Source organism: Hyperolius riggenbachi, chromosome 12, assembly GCF_040937935.1.
Source record: "Hyperolius riggenbachi isolate aHypRig1 chromosome 12, aHypRig1.pri, whole genome shotgun sequence".
NCBI classification, from domain to species: domain Eukaryota; kingdom Metazoa; phylum Chordata; class Amphibia; order Anura; family Hyperoliidae; genus Hyperolius; species Hyperolius riggenbachi.
In genome coordinates this window covers 189,228,332-189,250,363 of record NC_090657.1, presented here as the reverse complement: position 1 = coordinate 189,250,363, position 22,032 = coordinate 189,228,332, and the positions used below count along the sequence as shown (strand labels likewise).

At 47.1% G+C, this 22,032-nt stretch overlaps 1 protein-coding gene across 1 annotated transcript in view; it reads right to left on the bottom strand.

The window, feature by feature from the left end:
- SPATA2 (spermatogenesis associated 2) overlaps positions 1 to 20,915 on the bottom strand; it is a 49,384-nt gene extending 28,469 nt beyond the window's left edge. The window contains exon 1 of the mRNA XM_068264098.1: positions 20,789 to 20,915. The gene's annotated coding sequence lies outside the window, so the exon portion shown is untranslated. The remainder of the gene's footprint in view (positions 1 to 20,788) is intronic.
- Between the last annotated feature and the right edge of the window lie 1,117 nt (positions 20,916 to 22,032).

Genomic DNA, 22,032 nt, shown 5'->3' with positions numbered 1-22,032 from the left:
AATCATTCAGGCCTAGCTTACATAGTAAAAGGTGTGATACAGGGTCATGAGCCAAGCAGCAAAAGCTAAGCCCTTACAATCAGAAAGTCCCTAACACCAGTTTAAACGGAACCGGAGGTAAACCATAAGGGATTGTTTCCACTACATCCAGATCTGGGCTGAATCTGCAGCGTTTCTCTGCATGCTAACTGCACGGGGAAACGCTTCCCATTTCTTCAGTGGCTTGCCATCCAGATCGCATACCGCTGCACGTTGCTATAGTCATGCATAGCAGGGCTAATTCTACACTTTTGCAGCAGTACAGACTGCTCCCGACTCCAGGCACCCAAAATTGCCCAGACTCCGACTCCACAGCCCTGGAAATAACAGCTGTGTACAGCTGTTTTTAACTGCCAAAGACAGCAGCATCTCCTTCCACTGACATCACCTGCCAGCAGTAAAAATGTCACCATGTGATGAATGCCAAAATGTAAATCAGGGAGAGAAAAGATTTTACAATGGGCAAACACTGACTAAATAATTTATACATAATTATTGTAAAAATGAAGCACTTTTTTATTACATTATTTTCACTGGAGTTCCTGTTTAAGCCACGTTCCAGGGAAAAAGAAAAAAAAAGGTAAAAAATAAAAAAGTAGTTCTAAAACATGCATAATACATACAAGCATACAGTACATACACATTAAAAGATTAGGAGCACATATCCTAAAGCCGCATCTACACGATACGATTCTTTGTGCGATTCGATTACGATTCTATTTACGATCCGATTAAATGCGACATGTCCGACCGGGATTCAATTTGCCATTGTTTTGCAATGGCAAATCAAATTGAATCCCGATCGGACATGTCGGATTTAATCGGATCGTAAATAGAATCGCAATCGAATCGCACAAAGAATTGTATTGTGTAGATTGGGCTTAAAGGCTGAGGCACACAAAGCAATTTTCTAGCGACACACACACCTCTCAAATTCCCCCTGAGCCTTTACTAAAGTACTCACTGGGGTAAGCATACCATGTGTAGGGAACCTAGGTCTAAGCAGAATTTCTCAACATTATGATGCATGAAAAGCAAACAAATGAAAAGAAAGCGTCCAAAGTAATATCCTGTTTTTTGGGCTCTTAGCTGGCGGTTGCTAGACATGGTAAGATAAACATAGGTACATACAGTCTGCACCCTCCGCAGCCAACAGATCTCTCCGATCAGATTCTATCAGAGAGAGATCTGTCTCTTGGTCGATCTGCCCGTATATCATCTGATATATGGGCACCTTTAGTCTTGCTGATGACTAATTTTGAGAAACAAGTGCAGGAAACAGTTATGGGGGGGGGGGGGGGGGGGAAGATTTGTCTGTATGGGAGCTGATAAGTACTGAACTTACATTCTTAATATTTAGATACAAAATAAGATTATGGGATTTTAAAAATGTCCGATTAAAAAGGAGTTATCAGGCATTATTAGGCAAATAAGTGCCATTTACCCGGAGCTCCGTCCAGCCCCAAGCATGTCCCTCGCCGCAGTTCTGCCCGCAGCTGTTCGCCTCCTCTGTCTCCCGGTTCGCGGTGATGACGTCAGGCCGACCTGGAGGTGATTGACAGCGGCGCTCACGCAGACGCAGTACAGGCTGACCTCCAGGTCGGCCTGACCTCATCCTTGCGGACCGGGAGGCAGAGGAGGCGAACAGCTGCGGGCAGAACTGCGGCGAGGGACATGCGTGCAGCTTGGGGCTGGACGAAGCCCTGGGTAAGTAGCACTTATTTTGCCTAATAATGCCTGGATAACTCCTTTAAGGATTAGGAATATAGATACAATTGTTAACCTCTGTGTAATTTCACTTCAGGGTGCATTTAAAGTACATACACAAATCTGATTTGCGCTTACGATAGGTCGTTCGGACGTCAAATCGGGCGTGTGTACAGTCTGTCGTACAGCTCTTATCAGCTGAACGACAGACTGTACACACACCCGATTTGACGTCCGAACGATCGGCCGTTTGGACGTCCAATCGACGGGTCGTTTGCACAAATCAGACGTGTGTACGCACCTTAAAGGACATCTGAATTAAGGCTGCCATATTTATTTCCTTTTAAAAGTGGACCTGCACTCTTGCATAGGACAGAAGGAATTCATGTTAACCCTGTATGTATTTATAAGGATTTAGCCTGCCTAATTCCCCCTCATCTTTGACTAATCACCACTGTAATTTGATCTCTTCAGCTGTGTCAGCTTATAAATTGCCTCTGCCACATGGAGCTGCTAATTTGTAAACACAGGATGTTAACCCTATGTCTATGTTAACCCCAAATAGACACACTGCAGATCTATTGCAGGATTTGTATCACATGTAACAAAAAATGTTTTTCTTCAAATATTATGATGTTGCGTATCTTTTAGAGCAGAGAGGAAGTTCTGAGTTCAGGTCCGCTTTAAACAATACCAGTTGCCTAGTTGTCCTGCAGATACTCTTCTTATACGTTTAGCCATAGACCCTGAACAAGCATGCAGATCAGACTGGCTCACTGTAATGGTCTCAAAGTGCTCGCAGGGTCAGGAGGCAAGTCACAAGCAGTTACCCTGGAGGTGAATGTGATATGAAGGCTGACATTTATTTTCTTATAAACAATACCAGTTTCCTGGCAGTCTTGCTCATCTTCTGGTATCACTATTGTCTGAGCCACAACCATGAAACAAGCATGCAGCTGATCCAGTCAGACATGAGTCAGAGCACCTGATCTGCATGCTTGTGCAGGATCTATGGCTAAAAGCTAAAATTATTAGACACAAGATCAGGGGTACAGCTGGGCAAGTTGAATTGTTTAAAAGGAAAAATATGGAAGCCTCCATATCCCTCTCACCTGGGGTTCACCTTCAGACTTTTTTTTTTTTATGGCAAAAAGCAGAAACACAATCGGGCAAGCAAACAAGTTTAAAAAGATTTCACAATCTCTGTCTAATTGGCTGAAGATCATGTGATAGCTGCACACAATCCACATGGTCAGAATTTAGAACAAAATCATAGCATTTATGAATAACCCATAAACACTAAGATGCAAGTGACGTAACAGATGACAAACGGACATCCTGCATAGTCATTACAAAACTTCTTAAAGTGCAGCTGTAGTTTAAGGACTATGCAGCAATGACATCTTCCACAGCACACTACAAACGTAAAATTTCCCCTCCGTTCCAACAGGTTAACCACGCCATAAAATCTGCCAGAGATTAAAAACAAAGTGTACCCAAGCCAAAGATCATGTAAAAAAAAAAAAAAAAAAAAAAAAAAAAAAAAAAAAAAAATCAGAAATAAAAAAAAAATCCCATACTTACTTTAGGGGCAGGGCTGTGGAGATGGAGCCCTTCTGGGTACCTGAAGTCGGATGTTTCATAAACCGAGGAGTCTGAGTATATTTGAACCAAATACACAGCCCTGGTAAGTATTAGACTAAGGAGTCGAGGACTGAGAGTGAGTCATTTTGGGTAGCTGGAGTCGGTGGGTTCATAAACTGAGGTGTCGGATGATTTTTGTACCGACTCGGGGATGACGTCATTGGGCCAATCAGAAGTCCTCCAGCCGAGGCCCTGGCAACCAGAGGAGGGGAGCAAGGCCCTCCCCTCCTCTATATAAGGCGGCGGCCATGTTGCAGAGCCCATCCTTGCTGTGTGACTGAGCGAGCGGTACTGAGAGTATCTCCAGTGCTGCTGCGTGTCTCTGAGCAAGTGCTTCTTGTGCTAAACCTAGCGTTTTGCTTCCTAATCACCTCCTAAACACATTGATTGTACTCTTTAATAGTTAAATAGTAATTTGATTGTTTTTAGTCAGCTAGTGTATATACTATATACTGTGGTAGGCTAGTTTTAGTCTGTGCACAGGCTAGGCCTGCTTGCCTAGGTAGCCTTAGCCTACTACTAGCTTAGGTAGGTTAGGGATTATAGTTAGTTGTGTACTAGTTTAGTTAATTTGTACTGCTGTGGTCTGTTAGTTTATTAGCTTCAGTACTTTGTTAGACTAGTTAATAGTTAGTTACTGACTGTGTACAGGCCAGCATCTGTTGTGATCTGTGACAGACAGTCATCTGCCCAACCCTATTGATTGACTGTGTCCGACCGTGTGTCACCGACTTTATGTCACCCACTGTCTGCCGCACGACTTAGTTATTGTGTAGTACGCTACGTATTTATTAGTTACCTGTGTACTATTATACCTGTACAGTTAATTTTTTGTTCTGTTAGTGTGTGATTTTATTAGCTTCTGTACTGTGTAATAAATAAGTTACATCACAGGCCAGCAGTTGTGACCTGTGACTGTCATCTGCCTGACCCTATTGATTGCATCTGACCGTGTGTGACTGACTTTGTCACTGTCAGTCACACGAGTTAGTTAGTACTGTAGATTACACTACTGCTGTTAGTAGTAGTACTACTACATACTATTTTTTTTTTTTTAATTTAAAAACACTTTCGTTGTCACTCAACACCAGTCACCACCAACACAGACTTTATTAAAGTTTACACCCTTTCCCGCCCTCTTCCACTTTTTTTTTTTTTTACTTTTTACTGTATTTGTATATTATTGCACAATGACTGTCAGAGGTAGAGGGCGAGGCACCACCAGTGCATAACTGAACATAATTATTTGAAGGTTGACTTTTTTTGTTTGTTTTAAAAACACTTCTTTTATTGGTCGGATGAAATATGCTAATTTTTTGAGATAGGAAATTTGGGTTTTCATGAGCTGTATGCCAAAATCATCAATATTAAAACAATAAAAGGCTTGAACTACTTCAGTTGTGTGTATTTGAATCTAAATTATATGAAAGTCTAATCAGTACATTACAGAAAATAATTAACTTTATCACAATATGCTAATTTTTTGAGAAGATACTGGATATACACATCCAATTTTGATTGGCTTATTTTACCGCTTCGGTGTAGTAGGAGGCTCCACAGATCCTGACTATTATGAACAGGTTGTGTAGGTAAGCTCTGATATTACATGGAAAATTGCATGTGTGTACCAGGCTTAAGGTGACCATACATCAGGCGACTTGGCGGCCGATCGACTATCCGATTCAATTACAATCAAATTGGATGAAAATTGGTGCCGCCAAGTGCATGCCCGACCGACAATGCAACCGATTTCGGCACGAAAATTGGTTGCATTCTCGATTGCATATGCTGCAAGATGTAGGGCCGTCTTGCTCGATCGGGTGTGAGGTGGTAACGGCATGCAATTTCCCAATGATCGATCAAAACCCCCAGCGCTGTCCTTTAATTTAACTGTGCCCCATGTAAAGTATACATTACCTGTCCGCGGCCTGTGCTTGTCCCTGCACTGCTGCAGACTCACTCCCCTCTCCATACACGCACGCCCCATGTGGTTGCCTAGTAAGAGCATGCATGTGTGATGTCAGACACGCTCCCTTACTAGGCAACCACGTGGGGCGTGTGTGTATGGAGAGGGGAGTGCGCCTGGAGCAGCGGATGGACAAGCGCAGGCCACGGACAGGTAAAGTATACTTTACATGGGGCACTGGGGGACATTTACATTAGGGGACAGCGTTGGGGCGGCAGATGTGGCGAACAAGGCTGATTCTGGATCGATTTTTAGCATGCAATTGATGGGGGAATCTGCCTGCGCTGTATGGGCAGCCAACAGATCTCTCTCTAATCAGATTTGCTTAGGCCTTGTTCACATTGCGTTCGGCTCACGTGTCCATCCGTGGTGGGCTCATTTTGAGGCGTCTCGGTCGAATCTGCCCATACATCGCTGGATCTATGGGCACCTTTAGTCCAGTCCTCGAGCTGAGGTTCTCACACAATTTTAGGAACCGCTTACCAGGGGCTGTGGAGTTGGAGTCGGGGCAATTTTGGGCACCCGGAGTTGGAGTTGTTGATTTCATAAACTGAGGAGTCTGAGTCAGGAGTTGGATGATTTTTTTTGGTACAAAATCCACAGCCCTGTTAAGTATTAGGCTAAGGAGTCGGAGTCGAGAAGTCGGAGTCAGAGCCATTTTGGGTACCCAGAGTTGGAGTCGTGGTTTCATAGAGTTGGAATGGGAAAATGTTTGTCCCGACTCCACAGCCCTGCCGCTTACATCATGGTATGGAATCGGGAAAGGTGGGGGTCATCGCATAGAACACATATCTCCATTTCTCAGTCCATCCTAAAGTGGAGTTTGATACCTGTGGTCTAAGATTATCAGGAAGCCAAAATATCACCTCACACATTACTATGCAAAATACTACACCTTATTTAATTGCAGTTATTCAGGTTGGAGTCAGCTCTGGGGTGTCCCACAATGCATCACTGCTGAATATGCAAATCATCCTTTTGTTGTCCCTGTATGCTAACCACACCTCCAGATCCGCTGGAATGCAATGATGTGTCAGCTTGTTATTACAGACAATAATCCAACATACATACAGACTGTTTCAGACTGGTCCTCATCACTGCATGTTTTGGATTAATATGACTATTTAGCAGGAGGGCTTTTTGGTAGTTTTTAGCCCCTTACACACTCATAGGGGTTCTGGTTCACCACAAGCTTGCTGGGCAATCTGTAGGTCTTTAGATAGTGCTGTAAGACCACCAGCCAGATGCTATGGATGGAGAGCAGAGCATGCGCTGCGTTCTTCAGATAGTCTTCCTCGCTGTAATGGTGGGGCCAGGCTTGGATCTCCCAGTCATGACTGAGAGAAGCATGGCCCCCGCCAACTTAGCAGATGGGCTGTGCCCATTAGCGCCGCAATGCTATCTATGACTTCTGGAATGTGACAGAGATTAACGGCGAATGGTAAATGTCACCGATCAATGAAAGCACACAGCCCACTATATTACGGCCCAACATAAACAGAGCCGACATAGAAAAACCAACTAAAGACCCGCAGAGTAAGAGCTTCAATCCAGTCTCCAGTGAGGTATGTGTGAAGGGATAAACCTGCTCACTACGCCAAACTGAACTTTATAAAGACCTGAAAAAAAAAAACCATTCCAGGAGACCAACTGTGAGGATATGGTGTGAGGATATGGATGGTATATGTGGTGATGACGATATGTACAGTAATACGCAGGACATGGTGACTATTTATGATCTGGTCATGATATTAGAGGTAACTGCCATCTGGTTTGTCTGCTATATCTCACATGTGTATTCTGCTTTGAAGCGATTGTCATCTGGCTGTACTACATTTGCATCTAAAGCGGACTTCAGTGAATAGAGCTGGGGTTAATCAGACAATTGCAGAAGTGAAGGGTTTTGTTCCACCTTATCTGGAGCTGAAGCTTTGAAGTCCTTGACAATTGAAACATTTACACTTCTGTTGATGAAGGCTGTTAAAGCATTGTGAAGAACTCTAGACTAGTCAGGAAGAGTCTCCTCACCAAACGTTTGACATGTGTGTTAACCAGCTGAGCGGTCTGGACGAGCTCAGCTCGTCCAACACCGCCAGCGGCTGCCGCTCAGGCCCTGCTGGGCCGATTTTAATGAAATAAAAAGCAGCACACGCAGCCGGCACTTTGCCAGCCGCGTGTGCTGCCTGATCGCCGCCGCTCTGCGGCGATTCGCCGCGAGCAGCGGCGAAAGAGGGTCCCCCCAGCCGCCTGAGCCCAGCGTAGCCGGAACAAAAAGTTCCGGCCAGCGCTAAGGGCTGGATCGGAGGCGGCTGACGTCAGGACGTCGGCTGACGTCGATGACGTCACTCCGCTCGTCGCTATGGCGACGATATAAGCAAAACAAGGAAGGCCGCTCATTGCGGCCTTCCTTGTTTATTCTGGGCGCCGGAGGCGATCGGAAGATCGCCTCCGGAGCGCCCTCTAGTGGGCTTTCATGCAGCCAACTTTCAGTTGGCTGCATGAAATAGTTTTTTTTTTTATTTAAAAAAAACCCTCCCGCAGCCACCCTGGCGATTTAATCAGAACGCCAGGGTGGTTAAAGGGAAGGTTCAGGGAGGGTGGGTAAAAAATCAAAATCAATTTCCACTTACCTGGGGCTTCCTCCAGCCCGTGGCAGGCAGGAGGTGCCCTCGCCGCCGCTCCGCAGGCTCCCGGTGGTCTCCGGTGGCGCGCCCGACCTGGCCAGGCCGGCTGCCAGGTCGGGCTCTTCTGCGCTCCAAGTCCTGGTACTTCTGCGTCCCACGCCGGCGCTCTGACGTCATCGGACGTCCTCCGGGCTCTACTGCGCATGCGCAGTAGTTCTGCGCATGCGCAATAGAGCCCGGAGGACGTCCGATGACGTCAGAGCGTCGGCGTGGGACGCATAAGTACCAGGACTTGGAGCGCAGAAGAGCCCGACCTGGCAGCCGGCCTGGCCAGGTCGGGCGCGCCACCGGAGACCACCGGGAGCCTGCGGAGCGGCGGCGAGGGCACCTCCTGCCTGCCACGGGCTGGAGGAAGCCCCAGGTAAGTGGAAATTGATTTTGATTTTTTTACTGGCGGTACTTCACTAAGTGCCCAGTGGACGCGACCCGTGCAATTTGCAACAGTTGCAGTGTCAGTCTCAGCAGGGGTCGCGATCTCCTCAAGTTGAGTACCTCGTGCCTGCAGACCCACTTACAGAGCAGACATTTTGAGGACTTTAGTGAGTTGGAGAAGCTGATGCAAAGTGGCGCAGGCAGTGGTAAGAACCAGACAGCCACTGCACAGATTTCAGCAGCAGCAGCAGCATCCCACCCTCCTGCCTATCCAGCAGGAGCACAGCAGCAGCAACTCCAGCAACTCACTGTTCCCCCTCCCCCCCCCCCCCCCAACGTGGTCCGCGCGCTCGATCACGTGAGTGCGCGGATCCACATAACCATGGATTCATGGAGCTGCCGTTTTGGGACAGACCACTATCTGTCCTTTACGGCCCACTGGGTCAGCCTGGTGGAAAGCCCGAGCGAGGAAGCAGCAGGTCCACACTCTGACACATCAGCGGCACCAGTCGCCCAGTATGTGGTGCCATCGCGCGGGGTCAGGGGAGAAGCAGCAGCTCCCACCGCCAAGCGATCCCGTCTGAACAGCAGCATGAAGGCCCGCCACTGCCAAGCGCTGCTGGAGATGAGAGGCCTGGGGAAAAAAGCACTTGCCGGCAGCCAACGTTCTCTGGTACCTCAGGGAGCAGGAGAAGACGTGGCTGACCCCCAGAGGCCTCACACTCGGATTGGTGGTGTCCGACAATGCCGCCAACCTGCTGGCTGCCATCAGCTTGGTCCATGCTTGGCCCATGTTCTCAACCTGGTGGTGCAAAAGTTCATGCGCACCTACAAGGGGATGGAGGAGCGGTTAGAAGCGGCGTGGAAAATTGTGCACACTTTCCGCCACTCATCCTCAGCAAAACTGGCAGACATCCAGCAGCTCGAGGGCCTGCCATGACACCGCCTCGTCATAGATGTGCCAACTCGCTGGAACTTCACCCTGGCAATGTTGGTGCGGCTGGTTAAGCAAAGGAGGGCTGTCCAACGCTACATCTATGATGCCACTGTTGCCGGCAGCACCACCAAACTCCAGTTCCACATCGCACAGTGGGGGCAGATGCAGCAGGTCTGCTTGGTGTTGGCTCCCTTCCTGCAGGGAACCAACCTGGTGAGCGAAGAACGGGCATCCCTCTGCCAGTGGGTGCCCTTGGCGATTTGGGAGAGGAGGCCCTGAAGTAGCTGGAACAGCAGCAGCCTGTGCAGTCCACTGCTGCACAGGTATTTGAGTCCCTGGAGGAGGATAAGGAGGAGTTGGAGGTGCTGGACGTTGCTGCTGATGGGGAACAGCGGAGCGCAGCAGCAGTGCAAGGGTGGAGAGAGGAGGAAGAGGCTCAGGGGCCAGAGGATGAGGAGGATGACGCTGACCCTGATGTCTCTGTTGGATGGACCAGCCTGCTCCCCATGGCAGTGCACATGCTGCGCTGCCTGTGCACAGACTCCAGGGTCAAGCAGATGCAAGCGAGGGAGGACGCCTGCATCAGCATGATCCTGGACCCACAGCTGAGGGGGAGGTAGGATCAGTTACTGCCTGCTAGAGACCGTGACCAGCGAACAAGGGAGTTGCAGGAGATCCTTGCTCGGCGAATGGAGGAAGCCTTCCCCCAGGCTTCCCCCCCCCTCTGTCCCTGTCCAGCCGGCACAGCGACGTCAGGCGTCCAGGAGACCTGCTGTCATTGACGCAGGCGTTCTACATGACGGTAGAGCAGCCGAGAGAGGAGGTGCGTGCAGCAGCCATCTTCTCTCAAAGTCACAGCCAGCGCATGACCCGGATGGTGGCCGACTATATGGGGTCCTTCAATAGGCTTGACTTCGGCAGCGCGGAGCCTGTGGACCCCATGGAGTACTGGGTGGAGCGCTTGCACATCTGAGTGAGATGGCGCAGTACGCCCTGGAAGTATTGTCTTGCCCCCCTTCCAGTGTGCTATCCGAGAGGTGCTTCAGTGCGGCCGGTGGCGTGGTCACCGAGAAACGCTCTAGTTTGTCACAAGAGGGCGTGGACAGGCTCACATTCGTTAAGATAAACCAGGCCTGGATTAAAGGCACGTTCCAGGCACCTGTTGTCAGCGAGGGGAGGACATGAGGTGCCTGGGAATTATTCTTTGACATCAACCTTCAGTCCCTGGGTCCTGATAATTTGGCCTGGTTTTTCTTTAGTTACTGTGGTACTAACGCTAGGTACCATGGCCCGTGACATGCCTGCTGTTGCCACACGTCACTCCTCCTCCTGCTGCTGTATTTATGAATTTATGTATTTATTGTATTTATAAAGCGTCAACATATTACGCCGCGCTGATTTTCATCCTCCTGCTGTCTGTGTTCCCACCGCCAGGGTCCACAGAATTATGCGCTGCTGCCATGCGCCACTAGCTATTACGCCACTACAATAGCTATACTGTTGTAAAAAAAAATAAAAAAAATTCTGAGGTGTCTGGGTTGAAAACTGTGCTGTCCCAGTTGTGCATTGGACACAATGTGGGCTTCACGACTGCTGTCCGGAACCTCCTCCTGATCTTGCTGTTTATTTACAGCCGTGGTACCAACGCTAAGTACCATGGTCCCGTTACATTGCCTGCTGCCATACGACACTCCTCCTCCTGCTGTATTTATCCTCCTGCTGTCCCATTGGCCTCAATTCACTAAGCTTATCTCCTGTCTTTATTAACTCTTCTAGAGTTGTTACCATGGTGATAAGGCATGTAGTATTCATGAAACATTTTACCTCAGGCAAACCTAAAGTTAACTCTTCTGTCTTTAAGTTAACTCTTCAATCCTTAAAATAACTCCAGAGTTAAAGACAGGATGTTTATTAACTGCATGTGAAAACTACAGAGGAGGTAACATAACTACAGAGGAGGTAACATAACTACAGAGGAGGTAACATAACTACAGAGGAGGTAACTTAAAGGAATGAAGAGATAAGATAACTCTCTTATGTGGAGGTAAGTTTTCTCTTGCCTTATCTCCAGCATGATCTTAGTGAATTGAGGCCATTGCCTGCTGCCATACGTCTTTTTTTTTTTTATTACACCTATTTAAATGTGATTTCCCTTTTAAAAAAAAAAAAAAAAAAAAAAAAAAAAAACGCATCCGAATTCGCAAACACTAATGTTTTACCGAATTTTGTTACCAATCCCAAACTGAATTCGAATCCAAACCGAATTCGAATCAAATTTCGGCACTCGCAACAAAGTCCGAATTTTCCCCTGACCCGAATTCGAATGTACCCGAATCGAATTTTGGTACATTCGAGCATGCCTGATCTGAGACGCTTCTCATCTCATCTTCCCTTTAAAGTTAGTGTCCGGGACACTATCTCTGTTAACTATGATGCACGTGGATAGCGACAATTGCATTTACTCACTCCCGAGCCCACTCTAGGCCATATAACCCAAGCTGCCAACAGGGCAGTACTACCAATAGTCCAGTATGGAGCCCGAGCAGCCACTTCCTGCCGAGTCAAATACATTTACCCGTTTCCAGGCTCCAGCAGTGTGCACTGAACAGAAAAAGCACCTATACCATACCGACGCACACAAATGGTATGCATATTTTTTTTCCAATCACAGAGCGGAATTCCACTGTGATCAGCTCATTAATTTACTGGCTATCCAGACCAGGACATACCATGTTTGGCATAGGTAAACAGAACTCCCTGACGCTGCACTTTTTGTGTTCATTATAAGCTAATTGTTTTTCTAATTGCTGAGCAACAGGTCACATGTGTACAGAGCTTCTGCACACATGTGCCAAGCTGGAAGAGGCCAGCAATAACAGCAGCCTTATCACTAAGATAGACTATACAGTTATACTAGATACACACCATACAATTTCCTGTTAAAGTGGATCCGAGATAAACTTTTACTTATTGCATAATTGTGTTCCTTTCATATAGTTTATACGGCATTCGTCAAGCCAAATTCTTTTTTTGTATTGTTTTAATACTCCAATTCCCTATAAACAAAATAAGCCTTGCCCACCGCTTTTTCGAGTGCCTTGGTACTGTAGCAAGGGCTTATGGGAGCTCAGTCTGGGCAGGAGGAGGTTACTAGCCAGAGATGTCAGAGGCAGAGGGTAGGAGGGAGGAGGAGAGGGGACTGAATTTGTCGCATTCCACACAGGCAAGCTGACAGCATCTCAGCCCTCAGCCTGTGACAAATAGAACATGGCTGCCCTCGTATCACAGGAATAAATCATAAAGTGTTGAAGCTGTTTGCAGCTAGATTTCCTGTGTAAACTTAAATCTAAAATTTAGCTAAGATATATAGACAATTTACTTGCTATAGTTAGTTTTTCATCTTGGATACACTTTAAGGCAGCCATACACTAGTCGATTGCCACTAGATCGACCAACAGATAGATCCCTCTCTGATCTATTCTGATCTGATCAGAGAGGGATCTAAAAGCCCATACATACGTCGGACTTTTGCGAACGACGGGTCGTTTGAACGTCCAGTTGTTCAGTCGTCCGCACGGCAAATCAGGCGTGTGTACAGCCTGTTGTTCGGGTGATAAGACTGATTTTGAGCGATCCGCCCGGCAGGAACGGATCTTTTGCAGTTACTGATCTTTTGAATGTGTGCAGCATCTTGCAAAGATTTCTATCTGATGGGGAGTTCAGCTACATAGAATAGACTGTGTAGAGTATGGCTCTCATACTACATGGAAGGGGGTAAAATTGGTCTGATCTTTCATTTACCAAAGACTATGGTCTGATGTGTGTACGAGCCTTAATACTTTTAGCCATAGACCTGGAACAAGCATGAAGCAGACCAGGTGTTTGACATTGTCAAATCTGAGAAAACTAGCTGCATGCTTGTTTCTGGTGTGATTCAGACACTACAGTGGCCTAATAGACCAGTAGGGCTGCCAGGCAACTGGTATCGTTTAAAAGGAAATATAGCAGCCTCCATATTCTTCTCACGACAGTTGTCCTTTAACTCTTTCAGGCAGAGAAAGAAAAAAATAAATAAAAAAAGAAACAGCATAGTCATCTGTGTGCTTGGCACTGTACAGACACGTGTATCATGTCACCTCGGTAGTCCTTTAATAGTTAAGACTCCTGATTTATAGATCTGTAGCTACAAATTATCCCATACCCCCCTATTAATAATGTTCCCTCATTATCTGAGGCACTATCACCATGTATTGCAGAATCCTCAGTATAGCCATGTCCACAAAGTGTCACCCCAGCACTGCCATGTCCCCACAGTCTCCTGAGTAGTTACGTCTCCCCTGAGACCCTAGTAAAGCCAGCCTTGCCCATGTTCCCCATGTGTCTCCTTTATTGCCATATTCACCAGTATCCCCATTGTGCTTTGGCCAAGATTAGAACATAGGACCCTATTGCTGCAAGGCTAAAAATGTCTTCTATCCCATCACTCTCCATTCCTCCTTTCTCTTGCCATGTCTCCACTTTACCTCTTCCTTCCCTCCTCCTCCTCCTCCTCCCCTCCCAGGCCCATATACAATTCACTTTTTCTCCTGGGTTTCTCTGAATACTGCCCTGCATATAATGAGAAGTCCCCACTCATGGTCGGAAAAAGTGCCAAGGAACTTTTCCAAAGGCTGGGTTACCTCTTCCACAGCCCAGCCTCCAGCTCTATAGCCATGGCGTAATCGTGTGAGATTCTCTCTCCTTTAATGCTGGGTACACACGTTACTTTTTCGTGTGATAGATGAATCAGATAGATAAAATCCGTCATGTCCGATATTGCTCCAGATCGTTTCCGCTTTCAATTTCTCATAGCAGTGAGTGGAAAAAGATAAGAAAAACAAATTAAGATAAGAGAATAGAGTACAAAATAGAGTGTGAAATCGTGCCGAAAAAACGATCAGGTGGCTAAATCGCACGAAAAAAACATAACGTGTGTACCCAGCATCAGAACAGCTTAGTAATGGGTCAATAAAAAAAAAAAAAAGAGTAGGGAAATGTTTTATTGAGTGCTCTGCCCAACTGCAATTCAACTTTAAAGAGAACCTGAGGTAAACCTCATGTCAAAAGTTCAATACTCCAGAGGCTTTGTACACTTCCGGAAGGGGGTCTAGTCCGAAACATGTTGCGTTTTGCTACTTACTAAAAGGTACAGACTAAACAGCAAGCTCAAGGTGAACCAGAAGTCATTGGAGTGTGTGAGGGGCTACAATGGTCCTAAAAGCCCCCTTACTAAAATGCTATGAAAAACAAAAGTTTGCTTTCGTACAGACCTCAAACCTTGCTACTCTAGAGGCTTGCCATGCTATTCTCCAGTCCTATCTCGTTGTCTGGGAAACCTCCTGCATACCGCGACAATGCTCTTCTTCACGCACCAGCATGGCCACGCTGTACACATGCAAGCATGCGTAGCAACACGAAGCTTACTGCGCAGGTGTAGCCATGCTCTTGCTTGTAGAGGAGCGCAAGTCACAAGCTTGGAACCCGACAAGCTGTCACATCCTGGTGGCATGTCATGTGACACGTGTCACGTGACACTATGTGGCCATGGAGACCTGATGCAGGAAGCAGCATGTAGGTGAGGGTTAACCCTTGGTTTCCTTCCGCTCGTGACTCTGCAGGGAGGGATGGAAGAGTATTTTAGGAATGCAGCCCAGGTCGTGCAAAGTTTGCCCAGTCCTGATCTAGCGTGTGTACGGTGCTTCATTCTGGGAAGTGTTCTGATCCCTGACCAGGTTTCTATGTACTTGTCCTTCCCCTCTGCTTACCCAATCTAATCAGAGTCTAATTGTACATTAACAGACTGGGGATTTATCACTTCCAAGTTTATAGTGTTTAGATAAAACACCCAGAGGTGTTAACACAGAGATGAATCTAGAATTGTATTCCAATTACCTGCAGCAAAAAGGGAACCAAAACATAAAGCCAGGCAGGAGAAGCGGGGAAACGGGCCTACTTACTTATGACTTTTTTCAATACCATCTTCAGATCTGAGATCAAGAGGAAGCAAAAAATAAACAAAAAACAAAACTGCTGTACGTTATGCTTCATACAGTTAATTTGCTGGATGCACTGCAAAGCAGCGAAGTATGTAAATGTGTTATCAATCAGGGGCAAGGGACAGAACTGCTGAACACAAGTTTTCTTGCCAGTAAGGTGCTAACATTACCAGATCACTCAGATGCTACTGCCAGAAGACTGATGGTACAATTACTCCACTGTCGCAACTTGCTAATAAGGTCTACATGCAAATATACTGTATTATTCTAATACTATCCCTAAGGACATGATGAGTAATCAGACGTATTGTACAAGCCTTGCAAAAGAGGGGGAGAGAGACAAAAGCATTGCACTGACTAGCATGTAGAACTCCTATAAACCTAATTGAAGGAGGTGCAGGGAAAAAATATTTTAGGAAAATGCATACATTAAAGAGTAACTGTCAGGCTGCAGAAGCTAATTTAAACCTCTATTCTCCTGTGTTAAACAGTTTAGAAGGAAGCTCAAAAGCCATTAGTGAAGATAAACATTTCAGTTACCTTTGATGTGTGCTTATCAGCAAGTCTGTTATAGACCCATAAAGACGCAAGCCGCAGCTAAACTGCAAAGCATTCTGGGGCCCTCCCCTCGGCTGCTAATGAGACGTTACAGAAGCTTGTAATCCGTCTAGCTGTGTAGCACTGATAAATCTCGGGGCAGAGTACTCTGCAGGAGTCAGCTATTGTTCCTAGCCACATGGCTCATTAATATTCACTGCACACCGTGTTGTTCAAGAACGAGCTTATCTGTGATCAGGAATCAGGCAGGACATGACGACACATTTGACAGAAAAACATGGAGCCTGCCATGAGCTGTCAGGAGCATCTATCTCTGCATATACTATATACAAATTCTGTGAAGTACAAACGTGGACAGTGAAATGCATATGTAATGTAAGTACAGCCAATCTTTAGCTACTGATATATGTGTTTATTTTCTCTGAGACCCTATACCTAACAGCTCCTCTTTAAGTGAATAGCACATGATAAATTCATAAAAAAAATTGCAGAAAATTGTTTAGAGGGATAAAGCTTAGACACCATTCAATAAAAATGTGTTTTCTTACTTTTTATTACACATAGTTATATTTGAAGTGATCACTAGATTTTTCATATATAAAGACAGCAGCTATGCAATAAAATGCAATAACAGCTTTCAGAGCAGATAAACTGTACTTTGGGAACTTGTAATTTGTAAACAGACAATATTACTTGTGCATTAAAGCAAATATGATAACTGTATGGGTAATAGAAATTTTTTATTGAATGGTATGTCAGAGTTTTATTACGCTTTATACTAAGGGCCAGCTTAGAATGTCGAGTGTGTACAGCATTTACCGCTGGGATGCACCACGTCCCAAATTGACAAAAATGGCAGCGCTTATCTCAATGCATTTACTGTCGATTGCCAGTATTTGCGCAGTAGACTAATCACATTTTCCAAGATGCTGCATGTAGCGTTGGCTTTATTTGCGGTTCCTTGTTCCCCGAGGGCCAGGGTGTCAAACTCAAATACAAAGTGGGCCAAAATTGCACACTGGGTCCTAGTCGCAGGCAAACCTCAATGTCTACTGGCCACCTGTATTGGCTCTGAGAGCAAGATTTGGCCTGTGGGCCGGAGTTTGACACGTATACTCTAGGGCAGTGATCTGCAAACTTGGCTCTCCTACAAGTCCCACAATGCATTGCAGGAGTCTGACAGCCACAGCTATGATTCATAAAGGCAAATGTATTGTGGGACTTGTAGATCCTTAACAGCTGGAGAGCCAAGTTTGCAGATCACCACTCTAGGGGATCAAATCGCTAGTAGCAGAAAAGCTTATAGCATCTGCTACACGAGCCGACGACTTACAGCAAACATGCATATTTACACAACATGAAAGAACTATTACACTGGACCCAAACTAAAAAATACAAAGATTTCAGAAACAAAATCTATTTTCTAAACTATAACAAATAGCAGCCTTTTTTTCAGCTGCATGATGGCAAACATAAAATATTTTACATTTATTGGAGGAACCCCTCCCTTCCTTTCATATTGCCGGGACAGAATCCGGCAGACTGGTGGAGGAGATAAAAAACAAAACACAGGCTGCTACTGATGATGTCACAGGGGAGGCGATCTCAGCTTTCGTAAGATTTCCCATAGACGACGCCTCGGTCAGGGAGGGTGGCTGATGACAAACACACCCATGATCTAAAAAACCTCCTACTAAGCACAGAAGTAATGACTGCCACCTGTGTAACCCTAGTTATGAAAAGAGAAGGGTGAAAAGCATGCGCTGAAATGCTCATAGGCTTGAAGGAGTGTTTATCTTTGTATGTGTCAGAGTGGTGCAACTAAATACTTTGAATTAAAAAAAAATGTTTGGTTTGGGTCCGCTTTAATTACCAATGGTCCAAATGGAAATTTCAAATCAATGCAGAAGTTTGGAGCCATTCTTCCAAACCCCAGAAACCATAGAAAACATTTAGACGCCAGTTCCCCCAACTACCAAATCTGCCGATTTAAATTTATGGTTCCAGTCCAATCTGAATTTGCATACTTGTCAAACTTGTAGCTTGTCACTACTGCTCCCCCATGTTGTGCGATGAGGAAGGAACAATCACACACTCATGTATGGGGGAGCCCCCTCTGCAACACTGGAGAATAATAGCAATTAGGGGGTACAGAGCTTTGTAGAGGTTCTGGTAATACAGGTTGATTCAGATTCCCCTTCTTTACTCACTATAGAGAAGAGCAGATTGGTGATGCAATGTGAGGTACTGCAGGTGTAACATTTCTGCAAACTTGTACAGCAGGGATGAAAAATAACCTAAAACCTGCCCTCTCCGTTTTCAGCAGTAAAGGTGCTACGAGTGCATCATCTCTACAGCTTATAGAGAAAACAGGCAGTATAGGTTAAATACACTTTGAACACTGTAGGAGGGCAGAGATATGTAATTTGAGGAGGTGAGCTGATAGAGATGCCCCACCTCTCCTCACTGTGTAGGGCAGGCATGGGCAAACTCTTCCCTCAAGCTGTTACGGAACTACAAGTCCCACAATGCATTTGCCTTTATGAGTCATGACTGTGGCTGTCAGACTCCTGCAATGCATTGTGGGACTTGTTGTTCCGTAACAGCTGGAGGGCCACGTTTGCCCATGCCTGGTGTAGGGGCAGTAACAGGTAGCAGCAAGGGATGTATTAGAGGAGACCTCTCTCTGCACTATATGTGGACCATGGAAAAGTAGTGACAAGACAACACTGAACATTCATCTTTACTATGCAATGTGACAATAAGAGGTACCTGTGGTGAAGGGCTACTTTAAATGCAACATCTCTACATGAAAGAACAAGCTCTGATTATACAGAGTAATGAAGGTGTACCCTCTTCCTGTATCATTGAAGGTAAAAATAGGAGGAAGGAGGAGAGGAAATCCTGCAGGTGGAGTGCAGAGTCTGGCAGTGGAGGGGGAGGCCTCTCTGGACACCATAGAAAGGTTGGGATAGGTGGGAAGAACAGGCTATGGTAGTACTGGAGGAGTCCTCTCTGGATTTAAATAAAGGAGCAGGCTCTTGCAGTACTGGAGGTACCCCCTCTATACACATTATGGAGGAGCAGGCTGATAGTACTGGAGGCGCCCCCTCTCCTCTACAGCAGGAGGAGCAGGCTCTGGCAGTACTGGAGGAGCCCCCTCTCCAGCAGGAGGAGCAGGCTCTAGTAATACTGGAGGAGCAGGCCCTAGCAGTACTAGAGATGCCCCCTCATCTCCAGCAGGATTAGCAGGCTCTGGTAGTACTGGAGGTGCCCCCTATATACACATTATTGAGAAGCAGGCTCTGGCATTACTCGAGGTGCCCCCTCTATATACATTATGGAGGAGCAGGCTCTGGTAGTACTGGAGGTGCCCCCCTCTCCTCTCCAGCAGGAGGAGCAGGCTCTGTAGTACTGGAGGTGCCCCCTATATACACATTATGGAGAAGCAGGCTCTGGCAGTACTGGAGGTACCCCCCCTCTACACACATTATGGAGGAGCAGGCTCTGGTAGTACTGGAGGTACCCCCTCTATACACATTATGGAGGAGCAGGCTCTGGTAGTACTGGAGGGAGTACATTTGAAATCGGCGCCAGTAGACTTGGGCGCAGGATCCAGCTGTTATACGGCTGATCCTGCTTCTGCACAAGTCCGGGCCGATTTAATTACTATTCCCCCTCCAGGCCGCCATGGATAGTGGGGGAATGAATTAATTTGGCTTCCAGCGATTGCTGGAGGCCGAATTATTATGTTTTTAAGCAACCTCGGCTCAGTCTTCTGACGGAGCCGACGTTACTCACTGAGCACTTCAATAGGAATGATTCCTATTGAAGTCTATGGAAAAGCACTGCTCCGTACTGGAGGTGCCCCCTCTCCTCTCCAGCAGGAGGAGCAGGCTCTGGTGGTACTGGAGGTGCCCTATCTATACACATTATGGAGGAGCAGGCGCTGGTAGTACTGGAGGTGCCCCCTCTCTTTAGCAGGAGGAGCAGGCTCTAGTAGTACTGGAGGAGCAGGCTCTGGCGGTACTGGAGGTACCCCCTCTATACATATTATGTTGGAGCAGGCTCTGGCAGTACTGGAGGTACCCCCTCTATACACATTATGGAGGTGCCCCATCTCCTCTCCAGCAGGAGGAGCAGCCTCTGGTAGTACTGGAGGTGCCCCCTGTCCTCTCCAGCAGGATGAGCAGGCTCTGGTAGTACTGGAGGTAACCCCCTCTATACACATTATGGAGGTGCCCCATCTCCTCTCCAGCAGGAGGAGCAGGCTCTGGTAGTACTGGAGGTGCCCCCTGTCCTCTCCAGCAGGATGAGCAGGCTCTGGCAGTACTGGAGGTATCCCCTCTATACACATTATGGAGGTGCCCCATCTCCTCTCCAGCAGGATGAGCAGGCTCTGGTAGTACTGGAGGTAACCCCCTCTATACACATTATGGAGGAGCAGGCTCTGGCAGTACTGGAGGTACCCCCTCTATACATATTATGTTGGAGCAGGCTCTGGTTGTACTGGAGGTAACCCCCTCTATACACATTATGGAGGTGCCCCATCTCCTCTCCAGCAGGAGGAGCAGGCTCTGGTAGTACTGGAGGTGCCCCCTGTCCTCTCCAGCAGGAGGAGCAGGCTCTGGTAGTACTGGAGGTAACCCCCTCTATACACATTATGGAGGTGCCCCATCTCCTCTCCTCTCCAGCAGGAGGAGCAGGCTCTGGTAGTACTGGAGGTGCCCCCTCTCCTCTCCAGCAGCAGGAGCGCAGACACCTGGCTCAGCTCTTTGACAGGAGATGCGGAGAGCCTTGTCAGGTCATACCGACCCCCCTCTGCACTGCTTCTTAATATACACACCGGAGCCGGGATGAGATGCACCGACCGTCCCCTTCACGTCTTCAGTCGACGCTTTCCTCTCACCTCCGCCATTATAGGAGAACGCTTCACTTCCTCCTTCTAGTGACGTCACTCCGCTGACACGGCGAGAAACGCGCACGCCATCCCTGAGCACTGCGCGCCCCCGCCTACCTCAGCCGCCTATGCACTGCGCGCCCCCCGCCTACATCATATTCCTGTGCACTGCTCGCCGCGGTCTGACAGGTGTCTCCCCGCGGCCCCGCCCCCTCCTCTGCACATACGCGCACAGGAGTAACTATCTTCGCCCTGAGCATAGGGACGCGCTTCTCACCTCTAGCACCTGAGTGCCAGAAGTCCTGCCCCCGCTTACCTGGGTGCACGCTGTGCCCGCCAATGCTTACCAGAGCGATGCTTTGCAGGAAACATCGCCTCCCTCATACAAATGGTGCTGATTAGCCATGACTGGGTGTCAGCAGTACAGTTACCTGCAGTCAGATCTTTCAGAGTTTTTGGTATTAATTGTGGTAGGCATGCATCAAATATAAGTGAAACTCTTGACCCGTGTGAAATCATTCCACCTATGCAGGGCCGGATTTACCATTATTATTATTATTATTTATTGAATTTATAAAGCGCCAACATATTACGCAGCGCTGGACAATAAATATATGCAATGATACAAGGATGACAGACATAAGGTTATACAACATAGAACAAAGTTAAACATGCAAATTGTTCAAAATACATGATCGTGTGATATGGGCTGGTTAGGTAGGCCCAGTAATACAAGTACAGGCTGTCATAGGACAGGAGCACACAATCCTGTAGATTACACTAGGGAGTGGAGGACCCTGCCAGAGGCTTACAATCTAAAGGGTGGGGTGGAAACACTAGGTGGGGCTGTTAAATACTCATTAGAGAGTTACTGTGCGGTAGGAGGTGGGTAGGCCATCCTAAAGAGGTAGGTTTTAAGGGCTTGCTTGAATGTGTTGAAAGAGGGAGCAAGTCTGATGGGTGGTGGAAGGGCATTCCAGAGGGTGGGGGCAGCCCTTGAGAAATCTTGCAGGCGGGCATGGGAGTGTGAAATGCGTGGGGTGGTGAGGCGAAGGTCGTTGGAGGATCGGAGGGGGCGACCTGGTGTATACCTGTGAACAAGCTCCGAGATGTAGGTAGGGCAGGTTTTGTGCACAGATTTATACGCCAGGCATAGAATCTTGAAAGTTATCCTGAAACGGATAGGGAGC